Genomic DNA, 12,500 nt, shown 5'->3' with positions numbered 1-12,500 from the left:
TTGGAGCTTCACGTGTAAGAGGAGTGTCTCCCTAGTACGTGCCGGTTTTCCTTTTTTTTTTTTCCTCCCGATAACAGTACTCATGTGCCACTTGTGTCACCATGACATGATTTTTTTTGGGGGGGGGGTTCTCCCTTGATCCTCAAGCGAGTTTCACACATCACGCAGACGTCCGCATCTATCCAGTAATGATGCCATTTACAAAAATCTTAAACAACCGAGGCCCGCACCTGCTCAATCAACGCCAACTCAATTTAAGGAAGCTGATCGAAACCATCCAGTTTGGGAAAAGCTAATTTATGCAGTAGCATTCTTTTTATTATTATTGTGAGAGACGTGAAATACACACCATGAAATGAACGTCCGCTTGTTACCCTTTTGTTACTGCGGTGCGAAATCATCGCGCGTAATACCGATTCAATTTTGTCTTGTTTGGTGGTCTGTCAGCACTTTGTGTTCTTCAAGAAAATCAGCTACAGGCTTTTAAATTATAGTGCGCGAAACTTTTCTCCATCTGCCACCCGGAACATATTTAAAGAAGAGAGAAAGCAGCCGGGGCCTTGAGATTTCGAAAATGCCGCGCTCTGAAATTTTCACATCAGCCATTGGGAAGATAATTATTATCCGTCACAAACAAAAAAAAAAAAACAGCTTTGAAATGAGCATTGATAGTGGCCACGTTTTTTCGGGGCATGTCTTGATGAAATAATTGCAGTTCAGTTCGTTGGTTCAATTGCATTTGTTGGCTCCTTGCAGCATGTCTAGATTTCATCTTTTTCAGTATTCCTAGTGTTCTCATTGTAGTATGAATAACCTGCAGATTTTTCGTTGTTGTTGTTATGCGTTATACAATGCTGAGCGATGTTTTTCCTTTCCTTGAAGCTAGCCATAGAAGTATAAAACTTTCTATAAACTCATTACAATAAGAATCCAGCATACGGTTCATCATCGGCTCGATAAACGTTCGGGAAGTGGCGACTTTTAATGCCGTGATCATGAAGCTTAACAGCAGAGCGTGTTCATCAGATATGCCAGGGGTGACGTAACGCAAGGCGTGAATCGAATCTAAGATTGAAATGGCGTTCTGAATTCTTTTGGTTCCAGATAGAACAAACAAAAATATATAAAAAAAGCATGTCATTGATTGTCATTCAAACCTCAAGAGCGCGTGGAGAAAGTGTTCCGGTTTACATTCGGCAAATCGAAATGAACGGCTAAAATTAACCTATCGTCTGGTTTCATGCGGGAGATCACGTGCGCACGCAAATTTCTTCGTACGGGAATTTTATGAAGTGAAGGCGGCTACAGATCATTTCCTTTGTCTAGTTCATGTTCGTAGGCGCAAATTGCAAACGTAATACTTGGAGGAACGTTTCCACTAATCTACAGGGGCTCTCTCATTTCTCCGATTGCTCGCAAACACATTGCATTGCTAGTCGTGACGTTTCACAGTGACGTTTCACCATGCCCGTCGAAGTTGATTACCAGTACCGCGCCAGCGTCGACCGGCCGGCGAAGCGACGAACTCAGCAGCGCATGCGCGAGGCCCTACAACACCCCAACCGAGCTACCCTGCTTATCGGAGAGAGCGAGTGCGCGTGAACGCGGGCTCGTCTGACGATCTGGATTAAAGAAAAAAAAAAAAGTGTGTCCGAGATATTGACAAAGACAAGTGGTCGCTGTCGCTCTGAGTCTTAGCGCGTTATAGAAAACGTGGGATGGCGGTGCTTCCTCGAGGGTCTAAAAGTACAATCTTCGAACTAGCGCTCCCGGCGGAACGTGGAGCTAGCATCCTTCTTCTTGGAACGGTTTGCAATGGACTGCTTGAATGTGCCGACCACGCGTCACGGGTCGCGTATAGAGCCAACGTTTGGCAAGAACGCGTCTAGCACAACCGATCGCGGTTGCGATAACCCATCGTTGGTAGCGAAAAAAAGAAAGAAAGAAAAAAAAAACACCTACCCGCAGCTTGTTAGCAGTAACCGTAAATGTGGTTCTAAATATAGGTTCGCTGGTCACTGAAACTTTCTCATAACGCACACCACTGTAGTCCAAAAAGAACAAAGCACGCACAATGGATATGATACAGCCGTCACCGCATGATTTCGCGTTTTCCTTATTGCATTACTTTCGTGGGCATGCGCGCTAGGGCCACGCAGGCCAGGAGGCAAGGGGAAAAATAAATAAGAAATGATACGCGATCCTCAGCATTGACTTGGCTGATGTGGCACTCGCATTTATGTTCTTTACCTTAGGCGAGCGCAACGCGCCAACTGAACTCCAATTTCCCATAACGGAAATTCGTATTTGGCCATTTGGTTGTATTTTTGGCTGATGTTCGCGTTTTTCGCCCGAGCATGCGCTTCACTGCGCCGCTCGTTGCCCCTTCAATGCGGCTTCACTGCTTCACTGCCCTGCAGGCGTGTTCTGCGTCAAGCCGAACCACCAGGCAAAAAGCCTGGGCGCCGCCATCTTGTTGAGAGCGGCGCCGGGGACACAATCGCGCCTAGCTCATTGAGTTTTCCCCCAAAACTGAACGAAATAGCCTTATTTAAATGAGAAAGATGCCGCGAGTGCCGCAACGAAGGACCTTAAGGATTACCGAAGGGTAACTGAGGGCGACGCGACGAGCTTTGGAAAGAAGAATGATGGGTGTAGCGCTACGGGGGATAAGAATAGAGCAGATTCGGGGGGTGAGCGAACAAACGCGAGCTAATGACACCTTAGTTTAAACCAAGAAAAAGAAATGGGCGTGCGCAGGGCATGCAATGTGGGGGGAAGATCATCAATTAAGGGTTACCGACTGAATTCCAAGAGAAGGGAAGCGTAGCACGGGGTGGCGGAAATTTAGGAGGGCAGATTAGATTAGGAAGGGCGCAGGCACTAGACGGCGACCGTGACCGGGCTTACACGTGACCGGGGTGCTTGGAGAATAATGGGAGAGGTCTTTGCCCTGCAGTGGTCGTAGCCAGCAGGATGATGATGACGAAAAGGTAGCAACAGGTATTCATAACATACAGGTTGGAAAGCTGAGGCACCTCTGAACCCTTGAATATATTTCGCCACACTTGGCCATACGACAAGTTTGTTTTCGAGGCGCTCGGTCCCACTGCAGCGAAAATGTTGCCGGAAATCGGGCACTCCATTTTTGTTTCATAGGGAACCTTTCTTCCACTAGGGCAGCGGATTTTCGCAGGGCGAGCTTGCTGTCGTTTACGGATCAAAGCGATAGTGAACTCCAAAATGCAGTGTTGGCTTTGAGTGGGACTTACATTGATTGCAAAACCCACGGCTAATCACCCTTCCCCCCCCCCCCCCCCCCCAAGTGGCTCATTACAGCAGACAATCGTTCAGAAACACCGGCATCGTTGCGTATAGTATGGGAATGGTGCGTGTCACGTGAGTGCTCGCTTCGAGCTTGTGTTCTTCATTTTGATTGAATGAAGTCTCACCTAAGTGAGCGGGGGCCGATCCCGGAGGTAGTGCAATACCGGGCCGACCTGCGGCGGAGGTGAAGCAGGCTTCAAGCACTCCGCCAACTTCCAAAAATAGGTTTAATATCGTGGGTCCATATAGAACCCGTATCAGATATTAAGCTGATAAGAACAGATACTACACTTTGATCTTAGCCAAAAGGCCGAGAAGCGATGTCTTTCACTTCACTCCATTGTACCACTGCCTTGTGGGTGCCCTGGCGACATTGGTAACCTCAGCAACAGCGTGGGCAATCTTATAAAACCCAGCCCGTCTAGAGACTCTATGCTCTCTATCTCGCGAATCAACTCGCGACGCCTCAGTCTTTCACTGTTAACGAAACGCCGTCGCGTAGAAACGAGACCCGAGCGCAAGCTTGTTCGCAAGGCAAAACCAACGAAGGCAACCTCGTAGAAAACGGAACAGGCGAGCGGAAAACACGCGCAAGGGGAATGCTTACTTCCGTCTGAATGCGACCGCTCAAGGCGGCTTTCTTTGAGGCCTTCGTTTCAAGCCCGTGCGCAAGTGTAATACACTACGCGCATTTCCCTCATTTCCTTTTATTTACCGCAAGGCCCACTGAAAGTTTTCATACGGCACAGGCCGGGACGGATTGCAACGTGTCGATTCGACCGCTAGAATTAGGTAGCGCGCCTCATGTACGAATGAAAGAGAATGAAAAAAAAAAAATAAATAAATATAGAAAAGGCTGCGCACTCCTTCCAACCGGAAACATAGAGGGCAGGAAGATCGCCATGTGGAGCACAGGTGTTGTTAAAAAAGAAAGAAAGAAAGAAAGAAATAGCGCTACCCCATCATCTTTACCGTGTGCGTGTATACACACACACGCACACATATGCACGCGCACGCACGCGCGCGCGCGCACGCACACACACACACACACACACACACACATACGCACACATGCTAGCATAGCTTAAGCACAGCTGGAAAGCTCAGCCTTGCGCAAGAAAAAAGGACCACGCCCTTTCGCAAGCCCCTTTGAAACTTTTAAATGAGAAACATGTGTACAGCGAGGTCGTTCGAAACTGGCGCGAAAACGCATCCGCGCCATCTGTGTGCGGAACTAGGAAAACCTACGGCCTTCGCCATACAGAAAGAAAGGTAGATGGCGCGAGCTAACGCTCCGTTGCATACTAAGAACGAGAGCTAGTGAATAATGGCAGAAACGTCTTGGGAAGAGAGAAAAAAACAACAACAACAAAAAAAAAGAAAGACACGCAAGTTGTTGGCTCGCGCAAGCATTCTATTTTACAGCGAGTAAAGAGCATAGCAACTTCTCACAAGAGCAGCAAGAAAGACAAGAAGAACGTGAGAGAGGGGGAGAAACAGGCGCGTTTCTTTGGAATGCAGAGCATGCTGCACACACTATGAAGTGCCAAAGAGACGGGGAAAGCAGATGGCGCGATTGTGTATGTCCTCAAAGCTTGAAAACAATTTCTAAACTACAAGGTGTGCCGAAGTCCGCCTACTCTCATCAGGTTGCTCCCGCCTCCAATTGCATTTAAATTAAAATTACAGTCGCCTCAGAGGCAGAGAGAGAGAGAGAGAGAGAGAAAATGTGTACACTTGCTTCGCGCAGCTGCACCCGTTCAAATTTTACAGCAACAAGAGCACTCCCGCAGGCACAAAGTCCGCTGCCGCGTCCGCCGGGGCGGAATGCACTCGCTTCCGTAAATTGTCGTGCGGCAGACTGCTGCATCGTAGCACACCTGAAACCGCGCAGACGTCAGCGATCGCCGCGAGATCGCTGCGAGCGCTAAAGTCCGAAACCACGTCCGCCGGGGCGGCGGGAGCTCGATACCCCTTCACGAAACTTCTGCGTGTACACCGCCGCACGGCCACGGCGGAGTCGCTGGCATCCTGCGCGCAGTTGCATTGCGTCGCGCCGGGAATCGTTGAAGCCCCACGCAGACGTCGGCGTCGGCCCCGACCTGGCTGCGAGCGCTCGAAGAGACCAAGTCCGAAGCCACGTGAGCCGGGGCGGTGTGAGCGCGACTAAGTCCGAGACGACGTCAGCCGGGGCGGCGTGAGCGAGACCAAGTCCGAGACTACGTCAGCCGGGGCGGCGTGAGCGAGACCAAGTCCGAGACTACGTCAGCCGGGGCGTCGACTAAGTCCGAGACGACGTCAGCCGGGGCGTCGAGCACGCCGCGGTCGCTTTTCCCACTCTTACTCGAAAAATGGCGAAGGGGCCGCGCTAGCGTGCCTTGAATCGGTGAGCGGCGGTACCGCGGCGATCGCGAGAGCTCAAATCGGCCGTGCCAAGGCCAAATATTGGCGCTCGGCTCGGCGCAGTACGCCGCCTTGTCGCACGAGTACGGCCCCGTGGAGGTCTGGTCACTTATCGCTGCTCTTATAAGGGGCCGTACCGCCCTGGCCGACGTTGTACCGTAGTGCCGTTTTCGGCTTGCGCGTGTTCGTGGTGGTGTCCGCGCACCGCTCCGCACTCGAGAATCGTGCCCACGACGACGCGAGCGCTCGGAAGAGACGCAAGTCCGAAACCACGTGAGCCGGGGCGGTGTGAGCGCGACTAAGTCCGAGACGACGTCAGCCGGGGCGGCGTGAGCGAGACTAAGTCCGAGACTACGTCAGCCGGGGCGTCGACCAAGTCCGAGACGACGTCAGCCGGGGCGTCGAGCACGCCGCGCGCGCTTTTCCCACTCTTACTCGAAAAATGGCGAAGGGGCCGCGCTAGCGTGCCTTGAATCGGTGAGCGGCGGTACCGCGGCGATCGCGAGAGCTCAAATCGGCCGTGCCAAAGCCAAATATTGGCGCTCGGCTCGGCGCAGTACGCCGCCTTGTCGCACGAGTACGGCCCCGTGGAGGTCTGGTCACTTATCGCTGCTCTTATAAGGGGCCGTACCGCCCTGGCCGACGTTGTACCGTAGTGCCGTTTTCGGCTTGCGCGTGTTCGTGGTGGTGTCCGCGCACCGCTCCGCACTCGAGAATCGTGCCCACGACGACGCGAGCGCTCGGAAGAGACGAAAGTCCGAAACCACGTGAGCCGGGGCGGTGTGAGCGCGACTAAGTCCGAGACGACGTCAGCCGGGGCGGCGTGAGCGAGACTAAGTCCGAGACTACGTCAGCCGGGGCGTCGACCAAGTCCGAGACGACGTCAGCCGGGGCGTCGAGCACGCCGCGCGCGCTTTTCCCACTCTTACTCGAAAAATGGCGAAGGGGCCGCGCTAGCGTGCCTTGAATCGGTGAGCGGCGGTACCGCGGCGATCGCGAGAGCTCAAATCGGCCGTGCCAAAGCCAAATATTGGCGCTCGGCTCGGCGCAGTACGCCGCCTTGTCGCACGAGTACGGCCCCGTGGAGGTCTGGTCACTTATCGCTGCTCTTATAAGGGGCCGTACCGCCCTGGCCGACGTTGTACCGTAGTGCCGTTTTCGGCTTGCGCGTGTTCGTGGTGGTGTCCGCGCACCGCTCCGCACTCGAGAATCGTGCCCACGACGACGCGAGCGCTCGGAAGAGACGAAAGTCCGAAACCACGTGAGCCGGGGCGGTGTGAGCGCGACTAAGTCCGAGACGACGTCAGCCGGGGCGGCGTGAGCGAGACTAAGTCCGAGACTACGTCAGCCGGGGCGACGAGCACGCCGCGCGCGCTTTTCGCACTCTTACTCGAAAAATGGCGAAGGGGCCGCGCTAGCGTGCCTTGAATCGGTGAGCGGCGGTACCGCGGCGATCGCGAGAGCTCAAATCGGCCGTGCCAAGGCCAAATATTGGCGCTCGGCTCGGCGCAGTACGCCGCCTTGTCGCACGAGTACGGCCCCGTGGAGATCTGGTCACTTATCGCTGCTCATATAAGGGGGCCGTACCGCCCTGGCCGACGTTGTACCGTAGTGCCATTTTCGGCTTGCGCGTGTTCGTGGTGGTGTCCGCGCACCGCTCCGCACTCGAGAATCGTGCCCACGACGACGCGAGCGCTCGGAAGAGACGGAAGTCCGAAACCACGTGAGCCGGGGCGGTGTGAGCGCGACTAAGTCCGAGACGACGTCAGCCGGGGCGGCGTGAGCGAGACTAAGTCCGAGACTACGTCAGCCGGGGCGACGAGCACGCCGCGCGCGCTTTTCGCACTCTTACTCGAAAAATGGCGAAGGGGCCGCGCTAGCGTGCCTTGAATCGGTGAGCGGCGGTACCGCGGCGATCGCGAGAGCTCAAATCGGCCGTGCCAAGGCCAAATATTGGCGCTCGGCTCGGCGCAGTACGCCGCCTTGTCGCACGAGTACGGCCCCGTGGAGATCTGGTCACTTATCGCTGCTCATATAAGGGGGCCGTACCGCCCTGGCCGACGTTGTACCGTAGTGCCGTTTTCGGCTTGCGCGTGTTCGTGGTGGTGTCCGCGCACCGCTCCGCACTCGAGAATCGTGCCCACGACGACGCGAGCGCTCGGAAGAGACAGAAGTCCGAAACCACCTGAGCCGGGCCGCGGCGGGAGCTCGACGCCCGTCACGCAACTTTGGCGTACAAGCCACCGCACGGCCGCGACTGAGTCGTCGCCACCGTCCGGCTGGCTGCACTATAGCACGCCGGGAACCGGGAAAGAACCGCGCAGAGGTCGTCGTTTTGCCGCGGCGTTGGCGCGAGCGCGCGAAGAGACAAAGTCCGAAACGGCGTCAGCCGGGGTGTCGAGCACGCCGCCCGCGCCGGTCGCACTCGTGCTCGGAAACGGCGAAAGGGCCGCGCTAGCGTGCGGCCCCGTAGGGGCACAGAAAGGCGATTGTTCTGGAAACCGCGCTGTCCATAGGCGAGAGATTGCCGTTCGCGCATTCGGTCGACGCGCTGCGCTTTCACGACTTCGGCATTGCGCTGCCGACGTAAGCTTTCCATCTCGCTCGCGGCGCTGCGAGGCGGCACGATTTTCGCCAAACGCTCGTCGAAAGTGGCACGAGTACGGCCCCATGGAGATTTGGGAACTTATCGCTGCTATTATATGGGGGTCCCAGAGAGCAGTCGCCCCCAAAAGCGACCTGGGTGTTTGATATGCGGCGGGCTTCGTGCCCGTCAAGCGTGTCCCCGGTATCGCTCCCGTGGATCCCACAGCTGACGTCTGCAGCCTCATCCGCTTGATGCGTTAGGGGCTGGTTGTCGGACGACGCTTTCTCCACGATATCGAGTTGTGTTCCGCATCGTCCTCGGACGAGTCAAATGCGAAAGCGCCGAAGGCGCGGGCGTGACCCGTCGCCTGGCGGCTTTGCCGTCTCGGCTACGTTGCAAGTGTCGGTCGGTCCACCTGTGCTGCGGGCTCAAGAGAAACCGCAAGCCGTGATCGAGTCGACACAACCAGTCTATCGAGAATGTTGCGTGCTTCTTGCCGCGTGGCGATACCCGGCCCTTCGGGGAGGGCGCCGTAGCGAGCTCGAACGCCGTCGTCTCGGACTGTGCAAAGTGCTACTCTTTGCAAGAACGAAGCGTGCTGGGGCGCCTGAAGGTGGCCTCGGCATCGCAAAAACGGCGTCCGGCCTGCTTGACAGGCGGGACGCGCAGTTGAACGATTACCTGGTTGATCCTGCCAGTAATCATATGCTTGTCTCAAAGATTAAGCCATGCATGTCTAAGTACATGCCGAAATAAGGCGAAACCGCGAATGGCTCATTAAATCAGTTATGGTTCCTTAGATCGTTTCTTCCTACTTGGATAACTGTGGCAATTCTAGAGCTAATACATGCAGTGAGCCTGAAGCCCTTTGGGCGACGGGTGCTTTTATTAGACCAAGATCGATCGGGTTTCGGCCCGTATTGTGTGGTGACTCTGGATAACTTTGTGCTGATCGCATGGCCACGAGCCGGCGACGTTTCTTTCAAGTGTCTGCCTTATCAACTTTCGATGGTAGGTTACTTGCTTACCATGGTTGTTACGGGTAACGGAGAATCAGGGTTCGATTCCGGAGAGGGAGCCTGAGAAACGGCTACCACATCCAAGGAAGGCAGCAGGCGCGCAAATTACCCACTCCCGGCACGGGGAGGTAGTGACGAAAAATAACAATACGGGACTCTTTTGAGGCCCCGTAATTGAAATGAGTACACTCTAAATCCTTTAACGAGGATCAATTGGAGGGCAAGTCTGGTGCCAGCAGCCGCGGTAATTCCAGCTCCAATAGCGTATACTAAAGCTGCTGCGGTTAAAAAGCTCGTAGTTGGATCTCAGTTCCAGACGAGTAGTGCATCTACCCGATGCGACGGCTCGGACTGAACATCATGCCGGTCCTTTCTTGGTGCACTTCATTGTGTGCCTCGAGAAGGCCGGTGCTTTTACTTTGAAAAAATTAGAGTGCTCAACGCAGGCGAGTCGCCTGAATAAACTTGCATGGAATAATAGAACAAGACCTCGTTTCTGTTCTGTTGGTTTTTGGAATACGAGGTAATGATTAAGAGGGACAGACGGGGGCATTCGTATTGCGGCGCTAGAGGTGAAATTCTTGGACCGTCGCAAGACGAACTACTGCGAAAGCATTTGCCAAGAATGTTTTCTTTGATCAAGAACGAAAGTCAGAGGTTCGAAGGCGATCAGATACCGCCCTAGTTCTGACCATAAACGATGCCAACCAGCGATCCGCCTGAGTTACTCAAATGACTCGGCGGGCAGCTTCCGGGAAACCAAAGTGTTTGGGTTCCGGGGGAAGTATGGTTGCAAAGCTGAAACTTAAAGGAATTGACGGAAGGGCACCACCAGGAGTGGAGCCTGCGGCTTAATTTGACTCAACACGGGAAAACTTACCCGGCCCGGACACTGGGAGGATTGACAGATTGAGAGCTCTTTCTTGATTCGGTGGATGGTGGTGCATGGCCGTTCTTAGTTGGTGGAGCGATTTGTCTGGTTAATTCCGATAACGAACGAGACTCTAGCCTATTAAATAGGTGCGGGGTTCCCAGCACCTTACAACCTTCTTAGAGGGACAAGCGGCTCCTAGCCGCACGAAACAGAGCAATAACAGGTCTGTGATGCCCTTAGATGTCCGGGGCCGCACGCGCGCTACACTGAAGGAAGCAGCGTGTCTTTATCCCTGTCTGAAAAGACTGGGTAACCCGTGGAACTTCTTTCGTGATTGGGATAGGGGCTTGCAATTGTTCCCCTTGAACGAGGAATTCCCAGTAAGCGCGAGTCATAAGCTCGCGTTGATTACGTCCCTGCCCTTTGTACACACCGCCCGTCGCTACTACCGATTGAATGATTTAGTGAGGTCTTCGGACCGATGTCCGGCGCGGCCTTTCGGTTGCGCCGGTCTGTTGGAAAGATGACCAAACTTGATCATTTAGAGGAAGTAAAAGTCGTAACAAGGTTTCCGTAGGTGAACCTGCGGAAGGATCATTACCGGATTGTTCGAGGGTGACGAGCGCCATTGTTTCTACCCCGTGTGGGTGAAGCAGCTCGCTGCGCCCGACGCTTTCCGCCGCTGGCCCCGCTTGGACGCGGGGACGGCTATACCCGAACATGCCGGGGATTGCCCGAATTTCGAAGGGCGCCCCGTGCCAAATTTGTTGCGCCCAGTGGACGCCGGCTGCAACCTTGGACGGTTGGCTTGGCCGCGCCCGCGGGTAGAAACGGCGTAACGCACACTGTTGGGTGGGCTTTCTGAAGTCCGCCTCGGCACTCTTGCGCGGAATGGGAGTAAGACGACCCGACCTGCTGCTCTTGCCCAGTACGAGGGGAACGGCGAAGCGTGCGGTCGGTCAAGGAACTGACGGTCGAGAGCTAATGCCGCTGCCGCTTAGTACACACGGAACCGTGGTGCGAGCGCTCTCCCGTCCTCCGCGGCAAACGCTGCCGAGTCTGAAAAGGCTGGCGGCTGCCGGTCGCTTCCTGCGGCGAGTGTGGAGTAACGACCCGACTTTGTTGCTGCCCAAGTACTAAAGGAACGGTGCGGCGCTCGGTCGGTCATGGAACCGGCGGTATTGAGGGTGCGGCTGCCAAGTACGGAAGGAACCGTGGCCTAAAGCACTCTCCCGTCCTCCGCGGCAAATTCCACCGCGCCCGAAAGGGCCGGAGGCTGCCGGTCGGCTCCCGCTCGTGACGCGCGAGGTGTCGAGTTCGCGGTTCAATGCGACGACGTCTGCAGGCTATTTGCCCGCCGCCGAGGGAAAGGCGGCGTTGCTGCGAAGTACCGAAGGAAACGCGGCTTTGCTACGTCGGAAGCGTTCTGCGGTTTGCGGACTTGTGCGCTTTGGGAAGGCGCCGCACGTCGAAAGAGGAAGTACGGACAGACGAGGGACTGTAATCCCGTATTCGAACGCACTTGCGGCCAGGCCCTTGCTGGCTTCGTCTTCCGCCTCAAGTAGACTTGTTGTGGCTCCGGCGCAGAGAGCCGTCCCTGGCACTGGCCGAGTGGCTTTGGAGAGCTGCGCGAGTACGCGCGCGCCAAGCTCTTGTCTTTCGTCTCGAGTAGGCTGTTGGATCAGCAGCGGTCATGCGGAAACGCGTGACCGCCGAACGAAAGAGCGAAACAGGAGTAGCGCACGCCGAAAGGCGCTCTTCGAAACCACACACAGGGAGACGCCACGTGCCTGAAACACTGGTTGTACTGTACTGAATTGAACAAACTATTTTTCACGACTCTAAGCGGTGGATCACTCGGTTCTCGGGTCGATGAAGAACGCAGCCAGCTGCGAGACTTGGTGTGAATTGCAGGACACACTGAGCACTGATTCTTTGAACGCACATTGCGGCCTTGGGTCTTCCCTTGGCTTCGTCTGTCTGAGGGTCGGATCACATATCAAGAGAGCCTTCGGCGCACAGGGAACGTGCGTCCGTCGACTCGTTTTGACCGCGTCGGCATCATGGACAGTACGTTGAGCGCTGAAGCCACGCGCCAGCAACCTCACGAGAAGGAGACGGTGGCGAGCCGTCGTGCCAAATCTTCGAAGAGACGGAAACGAGGCATTACTACTGCAGCGTGACGAGTGCGCGCCTCTGGCAAGACCGCCGCAGGATGGAGTCGGATACCTGCAGGGAAAGAGCGGTCCAAGCTCGAGGCGCGAACGTCTGTTGCCTTGTAGCGCGCACC

At 55.2% G+C, this 12,500-nt stretch overlaps 3 non-coding genes across 3 annotated transcripts; 2 read left to right on the top strand and 1 right to left on the bottom strand.

The window, feature by feature from the left end:
- Positions 1–3,457: 3,457 nt before the first annotated feature.
- On the bottom strand, positions 3,458–3,649 carry LOC139053970 (U2 spliceosomal RNA). The gene has a single exon (XR_011510928.1). It is a non-coding gene; the product is annotated as a U2 spliceosomal RNA (small nuclear RNA).
- A 5,346-nt stretch (positions 3,650–8,995) lies between these two features.
- LOC139053972 (small subunit ribosomal RNA) lies at positions 8,996–10,810 on the top strand. The gene has a single exon (XR_011510930.1). It is a non-coding gene; the product is annotated as a small subunit ribosomal RNA (ribosomal RNA).
- A 1,237-nt stretch (positions 10,811–12,047) lies between these two features.
- LOC139053966 (5.8S ribosomal RNA) lies at positions 12,048–12,200 on the top strand. The gene has a single exon (XR_011510924.1). It is a non-coding gene; the product is annotated as a 5.8S ribosomal RNA (ribosomal RNA).
- The last annotated feature ends 300 nt before the right edge of the window (positions 12,201–12,500 follow it).

This window comes from Dermacentor albipictus, unplaced genomic scaffold (genome assembly GCF_038994185.2).
Source record: "Dermacentor albipictus isolate Rhodes 1998 colony unplaced genomic scaffold, USDA_Dalb.pri_finalv2 scaffold_423, whole genome shotgun sequence".
Lineage (NCBI taxonomy): Eukaryota > Metazoa > Arthropoda > Arachnida > Ixodida > Ixodidae > Dermacentor > Dermacentor albipictus.
This window is presented reverse-complemented; position numbering and strand designations above follow the sequence as displayed.